General features: G+C 37.9%; 1 protein-coding gene across 2 annotated transcripts in view; it reads right to left on the bottom strand.

The window, feature by feature from the left end:
* yes1 (YES proto-oncogene 1, Src family tyrosine kinase) overlaps positions 1-15208 on the bottom strand; it is a 92432-nt gene that overhangs the window by 67101 nt on the left and 10123 nt on the right. The window lies entirely within an intron of this gene.

The raw sequence follows: 15208 nt of genomic DNA, 5'->3' as shown, positions 1-15208 counted from the left end.
CAACATCCTCTTTACTAGGTCATGGACTACCTTCTACCATAGTGCAACACACTCTCCCCAAACCAAATACTCCTTGTGCAACTCTACATAATTGCTTATTTAGCATAATCACTTAAAGAAGAACCAAGTCAACACTGCCTTTGTTGAAACAATTTCCCTATTAAAAAAATTAAAAAGCAAAAGACATACTCTTTTGTAGAAAGACAGCTGTACTGTACTTCCTTTCCCACAAACCACTGGCTTGCTCTTCAGGAGCTTAGTGGGGGAGAGGGAGGGGGAAAAAAAACAAAAAAAAAAAAACAACCACACCCCACACAAATCTGAATCATCCATTTTTATTGACATGAAATCACCAGTAACTGATAACTGATGGGAGCATCCGTAGTATTGATCTGCATCTTGAAATTACATACATATTAAAAAAGGGCACATCCATTTAACTTTTGCAAAAATACCATTTAACTGTTCTCGTCACTACATTCAAGATCCCATTCCATGGCAACTTTTCACCTAACCCCAGAGAACAGTTCCTTATATCCCATTTATTGAATGGTGCAGTTGCAATCACACGTTGAAAGATTTTTTTTTTTACTCTGAGATAAACACATACTGCTGCTGATCTTATGCAGCTACTCCCCAGTGGAATGATGATATTTTACTCAATTACTACTTTTTCTATTTTATCTCATTTATTTTTAACTGCATTTGTACAGTTTCCCTTGCTTGTATTATGTGTTGTAGCATTGGTTTTGTTTCATGAGAAGTAGTGTCGTCTTTGCTTTTTGTACCCAGTTGGAAAGGAGCTTGTAATTTTGCTGGGATTTTACAATGACAAAGCTTTCAGGTCAATTCAAGAACCCCCACCCCCAACTTTTAAGATGTTTCAGCTTTCTGAAGGTTTTCAGTTTGTATGTTTATCTAATCTATGCTCTGCAATAAGGGAGCCAATGGAAGCTATAGGCAATCTATTTTGTTAGTTAATTTTCACATCCCCAAGTACCATGTACTACCAGTTTTAGTAGAAAGCAAAGCTGTTTCACCAAAATGCAACTACTGGAACATCTAAATATATATTTTATTAAAGTCTTATTCAAAAGGCAAAAAAAAAGATGCATTTGAATGTAAAAAGAACAGTGGTTTGGTTTACCTTGTGGTAGTTCTGCCATAACTATGCAATACTGCGGCACTCTACAAATCTTTTCTTGTACATCACATACTCAATCATCCTTTTCATATTTTTGAATAATTATCTTTGTGAATACACTTGACTTGAGCATTCATAGTTTTCATATGCTCTCTGTATGTTTAACATTCGTTTGCTCAGAGGTTGATGTGCTTGCCACTTCCTGAGCAGCTCTTTTCTCCAACCTAGCAGCCTGCTTCTTCTCTTCTTTCATCGGCATCTTTTCGCATTAAAACTGATTAAGTCAGTCTTTGTATTGCAATCAGTATGTTTTGTTTTATTTTTTACTTAAGCTGGCACTTAAGTCTTCAATCTGCCTCAAGAATTATTTAGGATATGAAGAGGTAGAGAAAGCGACAGAGAAGGTGTAAGGATGAGAACAGCGCCTGTACACATGCGCTGCATGGCTGCCCTGCTGTGCACTGCAGAGAGTTGATTCTACAATAAAATTAAAAAAAAGTAATAAAAATCATCACTGTGGTATAGCGGGTCCGTGGCTTCCGAAAAAAAGGCCAGGTTTTTTAAATCCGTATAGCCGTGCCGTTCTCTGTGGGCGCGATTGCACGACCGCGGGGAGTTAGTGAGGTAATTGGAGCGAGTCATACCTGCACGTGTGGGTGCAGTCGTTCTTGATTGCCTCATTGGCTTCCTGCGGTGTGTGATTAAGGCGCTGTGCCCACAGAGGCACAGGGGGATGTGTGTGTGTGTATTTTATATAATATATATAAAATATACTAGCCATGTGCGCCCAACTACGTTGCGCGTGTTAACGTTGTCTGTGAAGGGCTCCCAGTTTAAAACGCGGCTGCCAGTCGTGAACTGGGCCCTTCGTTACACAGCATTATGATCTTTTATAAGGGAAACAAAATTACAAAACAAAACCCTTGGACATTGATTCGATAGGAACGGCCTACTCGGAATCACTGTCCAAATAGTAATTATGTGGTGGTGGAGGAGCATTTCTGCTTCTCTTCGTTCACAGTCCATCTCGTTTTCAGGACGCTATCATTTCCTCTCACGATCTGTTCTCAACCTTTCTCCAATCTCGCAGGTTGCTTTGTGGCAATCCAAAGAGTAAGGAAGAACCAATGCTTCTTTCTTGAACTCCAAACGCAGACGGATGGAAAATCACAGAAGTGTGTCCGACTTATACAGTATACTCTGACTGCCGATTCCAAGAAGTGGGTGAACATTCGATTTGGACGAAGTGCTGCCAACGACGGTCGATAGAAACAAAAAACCACAGTCTCGACAACGAAGCAGGTGTCGACGCCAGATCTAAACACAAAGCACGGTGTCACTTTTGTTTACAAACACTGTCGACAACCAAGGTGTTGTGTATTCAGCTTGTACAAACAGCACGTACACTCCATTACTTCAATCCTCTTTAATCACCACACTCCAACCTCATCCAACGATCCTCCCCCTCACTTCCTCTCCTCCTCCACCACTACTGCCCTCTACTGAACACAACAGGAACACCATATGAATTCGCGGACAATCAAAGATTAAGATCCAAAATGTATGTATGTATGTATGTATATGGATTGACACCAAAAAAGGGGATAGATAAATCGTAGGGGAAAAAATGGAAGGATCGAGGAAAAGAGAAAGCATGAGGTTTAAAGGACAGAAAACTGCAGGCATGAGGTTATGATCTGGCCACCTGGAAAATGGGCCACCGGGCCCCGCGAAGGAACATTAGGCTGATGCGCTCTGGGGATAGTTCACCCACTGAATGTATGAATGAGTGGGGTGAGCAAGGCAGGTGTCCTCCCAAGGGATCCGAGGAGCGACTACAGGTGCGCGAAGGATGAAGGTAGGAGAGCCGACCTCGACGGTCTGGCAGTGACATCCGAAAGGAGGCCAAGACAGAGGTTGGCCGAAGGAGCTCGTGGCTGTTGGGTCTCCGCCGGCTGCAAGCAATGGGTGAGCCGGGGAGAGCGTGACGGTGGGTCGGAGAATAACGAGAGAGATACAGAGACTGCTTTTTAACTTCTGCACATTTTAACCTCGGATTTTAAAGGATTTATTTATGGATGACTGTTTTTATCCCCACTAGACACTGGTTTTATGGATTATTTATTGGAACTTTGGACACTGCAATTTTGCACTTTTTGTTTTGACGATTGTTTTAATAAAATCACTTAAGCACTTTTTGAATATATCCCCTGGCTTCATGTGAGATTTGTCCCCATTTGTCAGCTCATCTCAGTGACATTATCGACGGTATTGGGTTCAGGGCTCCCGGACGGACAAGGGGAGCATGGAGAGAACCCGCATCGTCACAATCGCCGGAAAGTGGACAGTAGAGGTCACATAGTATATGTGTACCAAAGTTCAGGTCAATAGGTTTGCAAGCTACAGGTGATTTAAAATCCTGGACAGAAAACAACCACCACGGTAGCGTATTATACAAGAGAGACTGACTCAGAGCACTTTATTTTATATAAAAAAAGACAGATTGGCAGTGAAGCCATGTGTTTTGACTCTAGAAGCAAAGAGAAGCATAGGTAGGAAAAATATTAATGACAGTGTTTAACATGTTTCAGAAGCAATGTGCTATTGTTTTCTGGGCTTCTTACATGCATTTAAAAGGCAGTGTGAAGTGATCCCTGCTCAGGTTTCTCTTGGATTACATTACTCTATGTGCGCACAGAATACACTTTGTTTTCTTTCTTTATTTGAATATTCACATGCATCGTTTAAGCAACAGCATAAATATACTAGCAAAACATAAAAAAAAAAGTTTGAACTGTATGTGTTATCAAGCATCATTTATAAACTGATGGAATATTTACTTTTAACATTAATAATCAAAACTACATTTTTGGCTAATTGGCCAGCCCTAGTTAAAACATATCCTGCTCTTCAGCTAAACCTTTATGGAGGTAAAATTATAAACATTAACACTACCCTTGATTGGGTATCTAAATTGCATGGCCAGTAGTTTAGCTTTTCTAATTTGCTATACATCTTACTTGAAATGTCCTTTGACTTGTGAGTTTCAACAGTTAGAGTAGTAGCTTTCAAACTAGATCTCTAACCCAGGTTACAATTAATTTTACCTCTAAAATAGGTGTAAGTTGATGAAGTATATAAGTGCCCACATCAGAATGAGAATCTACCCAATTTTATGGGCTAAAGAGAGTGGATGATGTATACAAAAAAAAAAGATAACTGCAACAAGAAGATCACTCGATATGCACAGCTACACATTGTGAAAGTTTAACTTGTACATGAAATATACTTTATCTTGCACATTAGGGCAATGTTCAGTTTAACAAAAAATACTTTCAGGACAGCAGAGTGAAGACACTTTGAAAATATACAAATCTGGGAGTTTTTAATTTAACTGCAAATTTACTAATAATGCATGAATTTTATTCATTCATTCATTCCAACTTTCTCTTTTGATGCATTCACATTTATTGCTGCTTACAGACAAAAAAAAAAAAAAAAACCTGAAATCGCCACCAACCTGGGGTGGTACATGGGTATAAAAAAAAAAAAAAAAGTTACAAACCAATCTGAAGTGCATGTATAAAAAAGAAACGTCATATAAATCCCTTATTAGATAAAAGGAGGTTCATAGCAGCTGTTTCTGTTCAAGGAAGAGTATTTGCTGGTAAGTTGTAGAATGTGGGGGGAAAAAAAAAAAAGGTTTGGGGGCAGGCATGTGCACGAGCTTCGGGCAAAGACCAGTGAGGAGTTTTAGCATGACTTGCGGTTGTATTAGAGGCAATGTGGTGCTGTGGCTAAGGTTCTGGAGTTTCAGTCACTTTACTGTAATAACAATAAAAGACTCAAAGTAAAATCCACTGTATGTAAAAATAATACAAGAAAATCATCATTCCACAAATAACCAATTTCCCAAACACACACTAAGATATTTATTTTAACTTCATGCTTTTCACTGCTTGTGGATATGAACTTCTATGAGACCTAACAATCCTGATCTAATCTATTTACCACATGAAAGGGGAGTCAACATAGGAGTCAGGAAAGATATTAATGAGTTTTACTCTGCTAATGTATAATGAACTCATGGGGAGCGGGTGGGGGGAGAACAGTCAACCAATAATTTCAGAAATACTCCCTGCTACTCTTTCAAACTACAGTAGAACCTTGGTTCACGAACGTCTCGGTACACGTACAAATTGGTTTACGACCAAAAAGTTCACCAAACTTTTGCCTCAGTTCACGACCACACACTCGGTATACGAACAAGCCAGTTTCCCTTTTGATTTGTACATGCTCAGTCTCTCCCTGTGCATTTCCTGTGCAGCGAGCAGAGAGAGAGAGAGAGCACGTGGCATACAGCGACATACATACACACACACACACACACAGGCAGCGCCAGAGAGAGACAGACGCACACACACACACACACACACACACACACACACACACACACACAGGCAGCGCCAGAGAGAGACAGACGCACACACGCAGGCAGCGTGAGCGAGAGAGAGGGCTGGACTCATAAGGTAGAGAAAGCAGTTAAAGAATGCACTGGGCTTGATTTTGTTTTCACTTCTGTTTACAGCGATCAGTTCATAGCGTGCATTGTTGCAATATTACTTTTCTTGGTGGTTTATTAAATTCCGGATTTTTTCAAACAAAAAAAAAAAAAAAAAAAAGTGTTTTTAGCCAGAGGTTGGTAGCACTATAGCGCAAACTATTGCAGTGTTAGTTTTCTCTGTTGTTCAAGGTTTTCTCAGTGTTATTCAATGTTTTTACATTTAGTTTACTATTACGCTATGCATTCTACGGTTTAATTAACTATATTTGTGCTTCAAAACTTAAAAAATATATATATTTACATACAGTTCACATGGTCTGGAACGGATTAATTGTATTTACATACAATCCTATGGGGGAAATTGCTTCGGTTCACGACCAGAGTTTTAGAACGAATTATGGTCATGAACCGAGGTTCCACTGTACTTCCTATCCTTTAGAAGTGATATTGCAAAGCTGTCAAGCATTCCTCCACAATTTTGTAATATTCACAAATAAATCTGGTGCATTTTGCTTATAAATTTCTCATTACTATTGATTCATTCAACTTCACTTTTTATGCGGTTTGTCATCTTAGACTAGTATGGGTGTACTGGTTTTGCATAACCTCAGGTTTTAACTGAATACTGTTAAAGAGCTCCTAGGGTTTGAATCTCGTCATTAATTGTACCTGTGGAGTTTATACACTATTTGTTTTCATTAGCCATTTTCCCCATACAACTTGGAGCACTTGCCATCACCAATAGACGTCTCAAACATTAGTGCACAAAATCAAAATGCTTATTGCTTACAGTGTATCTTAAAAGTGAAAGACTGAAATACCTGCTGTCTAAATATCTAAACTTTTGCATAACAAAACCAAATAAGACTGAAACAAGGTATAATTGTCGTATATAACCCTGAAATATTTCATAACTTTTACAAGAAGTTTCATACTTTTTGCAGGCCATTAAATGAGTTTGGTTAGTTCTCCTAAAATTTAAATTTTACTTGTAGAATTTAATATAGTCTAAAACAGTATTCAGCCATCTGATTTGGATTATTTCAAGAATTAAATCTGAAAATATTAGGTTTTGCAATGAATGTCACGTTACAGACTGAATAAAATCTAAAAACGCTGATATGCTAATTAACATACAGTACATTAAATGTGTTGCACTAAAATCTTGCTCATCGCACTATACAATAATGACCAAAAGGCACAATACATGGGATCTTGAATTTGAAAAAAGAAACAAAGTTTACACTCACAAATTGAAAATGTTGCATCAGAAAATGCTTGAGCTTAAAACTAAATGTGTTCTAGCATTTTTTGTGAAAACAAATGATATTTTTTTTAGAACAAAGAAGAGCAGATGATGGCACCCTATAGTCCCTGCCAGCCACAAATAAGGGCTTCCTTTTAATAAATGAGTTTGCTAGGCCACCTGCTGTGCCCAAGTTAATTGCTGGAATGCAATGCATGACAAATTAAACAGTGATTTAACACAAGCCTATGCAGAAATTCATTTACATATTCTTCTAAACCAGTAACCTAAGGAAATTTGAATGCATTTTAACAATTAAAAAGTAACACTCTTGAAACAGCCAGCATTTTTTTTTTTTAAACTGGCAGTGAAAGCAATTGAATAATGATAACTTCAGTAATCAAGTAATCCTACCACACTAGGTAATCTACTTTAAATGTATAGTTGTACCTGAATGGCTTAATTATACTTGACTCAAACATGTGCCGAGTTTTCTGATGTTCATGAGGCGCTTTTAAACAAACAGCTACTTAGTGTGCCAGGATGAAAGCTGTATTGATCCAGTGTGGAGATCAACTTTGCTAGACCTTTTTGAGGAAAATACAGTAATCCATTCCAAAATTAACCACCTGTTTTAGAATGGGTATCATCTTAATTCTCATCTTAAGCACGAATATAAAAAAAAGGAACAGCGTTAAAAAAAACAAAAAAGTACCACTGTAAAACCTCTAAGAAAGAAAAAAATATTCACATAGAATGAGAAGGTGTAACTTCGTGGTATCCAGCAGGATTCCTTCATGTCTTGTCACATGTTTTCAGCAACTTTGGTAAAAGATACACAACCTTGATGTGCACTAGAATAATTTTACTTTAGTTTAATAATCATGTGTTTGGGTAATATAGGAGCATCTGGCAATAATCCTTTTAAGCTGATGTTTTTTCAGTTTCCATACTGCCCCTGAAAAAGAAAGGTACTTTATCCCGGCTGCTTATCTTAGTTAAGATGTTTAAAATGACTCACTCTGCTGTTTTGTTTAAAGTCACCAAGATGTTTTCTTAAAGACATGTCTATGGTGGCGCAGTGGTAGTGCTGCTGCTTTGCAGTAAGGAGATTGTGGAAGATCGTGGGTTCGCTTCCCGGTTCCTCCCTGTGTGGATAGCGCTTTGAGTACTGAGAAAAGCGCTATATAAATGTAATGAATTATTATTATTATTATTCCCACAACACTTTGTTTTAAGAACTGCTTCCTGGTTAACATTTTGAATGAACATCCTCTTGATTTCCAACAGATTCACTGTTTAGTTGAAAAATTGCCCTGGGTTAACTTTACTACTGTCCTTAAGAGTTAAGATCTGGATTGTGTCATCACATGGCCTTCTTTGTTTTAAATACAAGGAGATTTATTTCCCCTACAACTATTAGGTGGATAACAAAACATTAAGTAGAAACATGAGCCTTTGAGGACTTTTTTTTTTTTTTTTTTTTTTTTTTAAATATTAAAAAAAATGAAACCGCCTAAAAACTTAAGACTTTTTAACTTCTCCTAACAGCTGTCTGAAGGGAAGAAATGTTTCATAACCATAAAACCCCTAAAACTCTCTTCACCATTTACTTCTTGAAAATCCACACTCATTAAGCCTTTACATATAAATGTTGCGTAAACGGTCCTGGAGCAGGTTTTATTAAAAAAAAAATAAAATGGCAAAATACACACAGATTTTTCCTTAGTTGAAAAGGCTTCAGACAGTTTCTAAACTAATTTGCTTCTCATCCCTTTGCTTTAGTGTCATCTACAGATTTCATTTTTAGTTTGGTATTTAGTTTACAATAGTGTCGGCAATTAGGTTGACCTGGTCTGTTCAAAATAAAAATCAAAATATATTGGGTGTCACAAATTTAAAAATTTTTGACTTTTTAAAAACAATTACACAAATAAAACTTGGACACATATATAGTCATACTTGCATACTGGTTAACAGATGGTAGCCATTTACAAAATGAACAAACATCGAATTTGATGATAGTATATAGCAGGCATGTCAAACACGCGGCCCGCATTACAGATTCTAGTTAGCACTAAACTTGTACAAAATTACTACGATTATTTGTGATTGAATCATTCTGCATCTTTGGCGTTACTGACTTTTCTTACTTCCGCCTTCTAACAAAAACGCAGTTTCCCATGGCATTACGGTACCAGAAACGTCACCTGCTAGTATTAGTTGCAGCTGTGGCGTCAGCTCCTTGATATACCTCCTTGAGGTATGCGAGAAAGCCAGGAAGATTCATGGCGATTTGCTGAAATAAAAAAAATCCTTCTTGGAATGTCGAAGATGAGGAATTTAAAGCCAGTAGGGGATGGTTTGAAAAGTTTTCAAAAGAAGTGGCATTTAATTTTTTTCCCCCCATGCTTAAAACTCATTAAAAAAAAAAAAGTGTTTACAGCGAGCGGTTCGTAAGTGTCTAGCACAAACTCTTACAATGTTAGTTTCCTCTGTTGTTCAAGGTTTTCTCAGTGTTATTCAATGTTTTTACATTTAGTTTACTATTACACTGTGCATTCTATGGTATAATTAACTATTTTTGCGCTAAAAAAAAATATATATATATTTACATACAATTCGTATGGTCTAGAACGGATTAATTGTATTTACATACAATCCTATGGGGATATTACGTTTGGGTCGCATCCAGAGTTTTGGAACGAATTACAGTCGTGACCAGAGGTACCACTGTATTTGGAATTGACCAAAGAATTTAGTTGTGCATTTTGAGTTCATCTGTAACACTTGCTAGCTTTTGACCAACCAGAATTAAGATTTTGGTTTATTATACATGCCTATTTATTTGAAATACATTTGTACAATATTCTACAGTACATCTGTCATGGTGAACTTCTCACAGAAAAATATTTAAACCAAAATTAACCTTATGATATCTTCACATCTCACTTAGGAGTAGAAAAGAACATTTAGGCTTGACAGAAATAGTGATTTGATCACATATATATCACACACACACACACACAACACATATAGTAAATTTCCATATCACCCAGTTCTACCATAAACCATAGAAAAGCAAATGTTAGAGGGGAAAAAAAAAAATCTAATGATCGAGTCTTTTGTAGTGAAAAATCAGGCAATTTAGAACGGTGGCCAACCAGAGCATTACAATGCACAATTGTATACACCATGTTCAACAGTAAGCACCTCCAAGTTAAAGTAACTTAAAACTTTTGAAACCATTGCTTACATTTCTTTTGTTCTTACAATTTGACCAACGGTAGATGAAGTGGCATACTCATAGTTCATAATGGGATTTGAACCCATATACTCAGGATTTGAAGTCTGAACTTTAAAGAATTAACCACTACACCTACCTAAGCCTGCCAATAATATTAGACCTTTGTCAATAAAAAAAAAAAAAAAACAAACATTGTATACAGAAAAGTACTTAATTAGATAATTCTAAAAATTAGAATTCAGAACTTTTGAATTCAGTTTAAGATTTCTTAGTAATCTAATTAACAGACAGCATTATAATCAAGGCACTTTCTATTTAAGAAATCTCCCTGGTGAAGCCAGGTAACACAGCTAGTAATGTATAAATTAAAGAGGGTTGGAATATAGAATTATGTGGGAGACTCCACGGGGCATCACCCACGCCCCTTTAAAGCACTGAAACATACAAAGAGGAGGCTGAAGTTGCCCCTAGTACTGGCACCAAAGCAAATTTCAAGTAAAATCAGTACAGTGTGAGAGGGTCCTGGGTAATTTGGAATAATACTTTAACAATATAATTCAACCAGCTAAAGAAAGCTGAAAGATTGACCATCTATTGCCAACTTATACAACGCTTTCTGTCATGATGCACACACTGAACCTAAGCTTCCTTGAGTTTGTGACTCGCAAATACCAACAATGTTCTGAGGCAATGAATGGAATTCAAGTAAGCGGATAGGGAAGAGCACACTTATTTTCAAATTAATTTTGAACTCTGCTAAACCTTTAAAAATGATCTAGTGCCTTTAGCACAATGAAGAGAACCGCACGGTCCACCTAGAAGAATTTCTACTCTATTTTTACTTAGAATCCAGCTGTTGCAGAAGATGGGTAGCAATTGGTTTGAAAGGAACTGCAAAATGCACTTGTGATAATTGACAACCATCTCTGGATGCACACACTACTATAAAGTACCGTAGATACTCGCGTATAAGTCGAAAAATTTACGCCTTAAAATTCATTCAAAAAACAACAAAAAAAAACCAAAAAAAAAAAAAAAAACCACCAGGGTCGACTTATCCACGGGGCAACACAATTGTCCATAGAATTTGGGTAATGACATTGTACACTCAACGCTTCACGGTGTTAAGTCACCGGTCATCTGCCGTTTCCCATGGTCTTTGAAATAATTATAAGCCAGCAATACTATTGCTAATTAGCTAGTTTTTTTTCTAATTTCATTAAATAATTCTTTAAACTGTGAAATACTTGAATTTGAGCATTAGCAGGTTTTGGATAACAAACATACCATTAGCTACCACGTGCAACCAGATTTGGAATCAAAAGAACCAAGGCAACGCACGCTATCAATGCGATGCAAGCGCAGCCCACGATTCAAAAAATTTCTCTGCCTACCTGTTTGTCTCGTCTGACAGTAGCTGAAAAGCAGCATCAGGAGAGAGCAGCCTGAAGTAGTCCAGCAGCGGGTGATCTGTCGTGTCCAACAGCAAGTAATGCTGTCTTGTGAAGTCCGGTAGCCAGTTCGGCTCCCACGGATGAATGTCTGGGTATTCCTCCCACACGAACCTTGCCATAGCTGCATCGGCTGCGTGAATGCGTTCAGCTGGCAGCCGATCAGCTGGCGTGGCATCGGCTGGTGTCCGAACAGCTGATGCCCAGCCGATGCCAGCTTCTCACTCTCTTGCTCGATTCCTGATCACTGTCAAAATCAGATTCTGAAAAATCAGAGTCCGACTCAGCGATAATATGCAAAACATCGTCTGCCGAGTGTTTTCTGCACTCGCTTCGCTCCCTTGTGACATATCGACGCCATCTTGCCTTTGTTTACATTTCGCAACTCACGCACACGCAAGGATTAGTTGCCGAGTCAACGAGTCTAGCATTTCTCCAAGCACAGAGGGAATGCCTGTGACGTGACAGCGAGTTTTGTCGCCATTAACAGCTGATTGTCGCCCTCTTATCTCTGATAGCTGTCAAGTTTTACCCTCGACTTATACGCGGGTCACAACAAATTTCGTAATTTTCGGCTTAAACAATACACTCGACTTATCTGCGAGATCGACTAATACGTGAGTACCTACGGTAGTCAGAATTTTTGCCATTCACCTAAACAAGCTTTAGGCTACAGTATAACAAAATGACCCAATCATACACACTGTCAAAAATCTGAGCAACATAGTAAAGAAACATGTCACACTACTGAATACTTTCTTGCATGCAGACATACCAAGATCTATGAAAACTCGGACACTTAAAGGCTATATAGTAAACTAAACACTCAGATTTGACAATACATGTCTAACTTTACAAAAACACAATTATTCAGTGATATTATTGAAAGAAGAACCTTCTCTGCATTATTCACCAAAACATTCAACAAAACCTAAGCATCTTTACAAAGAATTAAAACCCTTGGGTAAGTGGTCACCATCTGGCATAAAATATGAAGTACAATATCTTCACAAGCTTCCAAAAAACATAGCTATAGTAGCTTTAAGACAGGTCTAATGAAAGTCGTTTTCTCTACAAAATTCCACTGAATAGTCATGCTGATCAGAAGCTTTAACTATTTTGAAAAAAAAAAAAAGTCATAATAGTCTAATGACATGTACAAGCATTCTCAAATAGAAATTATGCATTTGTTTGAGTGCACTGTGTAACCATGGCTAACATTCCGGTAGTACCATATGGAACATGATACATGGTAGTAAATTTTATTCAATCAACTTCTGCAGCACTAACCGCAAGAATCTGGACATATTCTGGACTTTATAGTCACCCTGGGAAGAAAGAACTTGACATATACAAGCTCTGCAAAATTAACAAAAATATTTTGGGAATACTAAACTTGAGGGCTTACACTGCATGCCATTAAAATCAGCGATAAATGAGAAATAATGACCAAGTCCAGCAAATGGCCACACACTACTTTATAAATGGACAAAGAAAACAACACAGTTCACGGTATATTTAATTTAAAAGACTCTCCTGTAGCATTGTGAATAATGAAAGGTTCCGATTCATGATCTGCTTACCTTACTACAACGTAGTGCTGGGAGGTATACCGGGTCATACCGAAAACCATTTTTTAAAATTTGTTATGATATGGATTTTTCTTATACCGCAACACCGATTTAAATAGCCTAATGCGGAACGTGGTGCAGCGGGAAACTGCTTAAGGGGCACCTTTTTCCACTGCTACACCGCTAAACACGCATGCATTAGTGGAGGTATTGCGCGGTAAAAGTGAACAGAGAACATACCAAAACTGAAGATGTAGCAGACCATAAAGTTGAACATGACACAGAAGAACGTTTGCTGAAAAAGGGGGTCATGTCTGTTGTCTGGAGATACTTTGGTTTTAAAAGGTCGGATGTGGACCATTATTATTTTAAAATGTGTGACTGCCGTTTCTATAGTACTGGATAATACTGCAAGCCAAGTAGCACTGACCCCATAACCCCCCCCCCCCCCCATTATTTATTGTTGTCTTATCTCTTTTTATCTTGTTTTGTCTTTGTTAAAAATATTTTTTATGTAGCACTTTGAGATTTACTACTAATGTAAAGTGCCTTATAAATAAAATGAATTATTATTATTATTGGCTTACATCTCGCTCACCCCAATCTACACGCTTTTTCAGTGGGGCAAACCAGCCCCTAGACCGCCTCAGCCTACGCTCCCTTACGGGGCCCCAGCTTATGCTGCCTTCGCCTTCCTGGTGTCTGGTTCGTCTCCCATGACTGCTTTTCCCCCCCTTCTTTAACCACTTTCTGTTCTCTCTTTTCTTTTTTCCTTCCCCCTATCCTGCCGGCCAATAAATATACATTGCTGAAGGCGCAGCGCCTTAATCACACACCGCAGGAAGCCGATGAAGCAATTGAGAATGATCGCACCCGCACATACAGGTGCGACTCACCCCAATTACCTCATCAACTCCCCGCGGTCGTGCAATCGCGCCCACGGAGACGGACACGGCTAACTGGATTTAAAAACTGGCCATATTTTTTTTTTAAGCCGCGGACCCACTATACCACAAATAGAATTATAAATGCAAGTTGCAGTTTTATTATCTATGAATATAGCTTAGCTTAAAGCAAGGTCCATATTAATGCAATATGCCTTAATGATGGTTCAGTTGGTAAAGATGTAATCACCAAGTTGTGCTTGTTGCCTTGAAGTAATAGTATTACTGGAAGTTGCACTACTATTTATTTTATTGTTATTTATTAGTTTAAATATTATGCAGTTTAATGACGGTAAAGTTGTTTAAAAAGTCACTAACGTGTCAGTGGACTGAGATTGTTAACATTAACAAAAAGTGTAGTTGGTTTACAAAAAATACTATTTATTCCTTTTCTAAGAGGTTCAGTGCAGTACAACTTTTGACACTTCTGGATATTTATCCAGCCATCCATCCATTTTCCAACCGAACACAGGGTCACGGGGGTCTGCTGGAGCCAATCCCAGCCAACACAGGGCACAAGGCAGGAACCAATCCGGGGCAGGGTGCCAACCCACCGCAGTCTGGATATTTAACTAAGTCTAAATGCCTCTTTGGATGGTTGAAAATATGTTGTCAAAATTATAGTTTAAGTTTTTCCAAAATTTGTTTATTACAAAGGTTCTATATTTTGACTGCAATGGCCATGCAATGTGATTCCTTTTCTTTATTTGTGCCACCCCCTCGAAAACTATCACTTTATGGGGCCATGCAAACCTGTATTAATACTTGTGTGCACATTAAAATTTTTTTTGTACAATGTACAATTCTCATGACAGTGGAATAGGTTATTCTTAGCCAGTCTACTGCAGAAATTGCAGTGGAAAATGTGGTTAACATCCACTCATGCATGGGAAAAAAACAGCATTTAATACTGTGAAACCGGTATAATTTTGAAAAATACCGTGATATAGAATTTTGGACATACCGCCCAGCACTACTACAACTTTTTATTAAAAAAAATCATTTTTTATAAAGTCTTTATTCAATTACTGTCTGACATAT

Source organism: Erpetoichthys calabaricus, chromosome 6 (genome assembly GCF_900747795.2).
Source record: "Erpetoichthys calabaricus chromosome 6, fErpCal1.3, whole genome shotgun sequence".
Lineage (NCBI taxonomy): Eukaryota > Metazoa > Chordata > Cladistia > Polypteriformes > Polypteridae > Erpetoichthys > Erpetoichthys calabaricus.
This window is presented reverse-complemented; position numbering and strand designations above follow the sequence as displayed.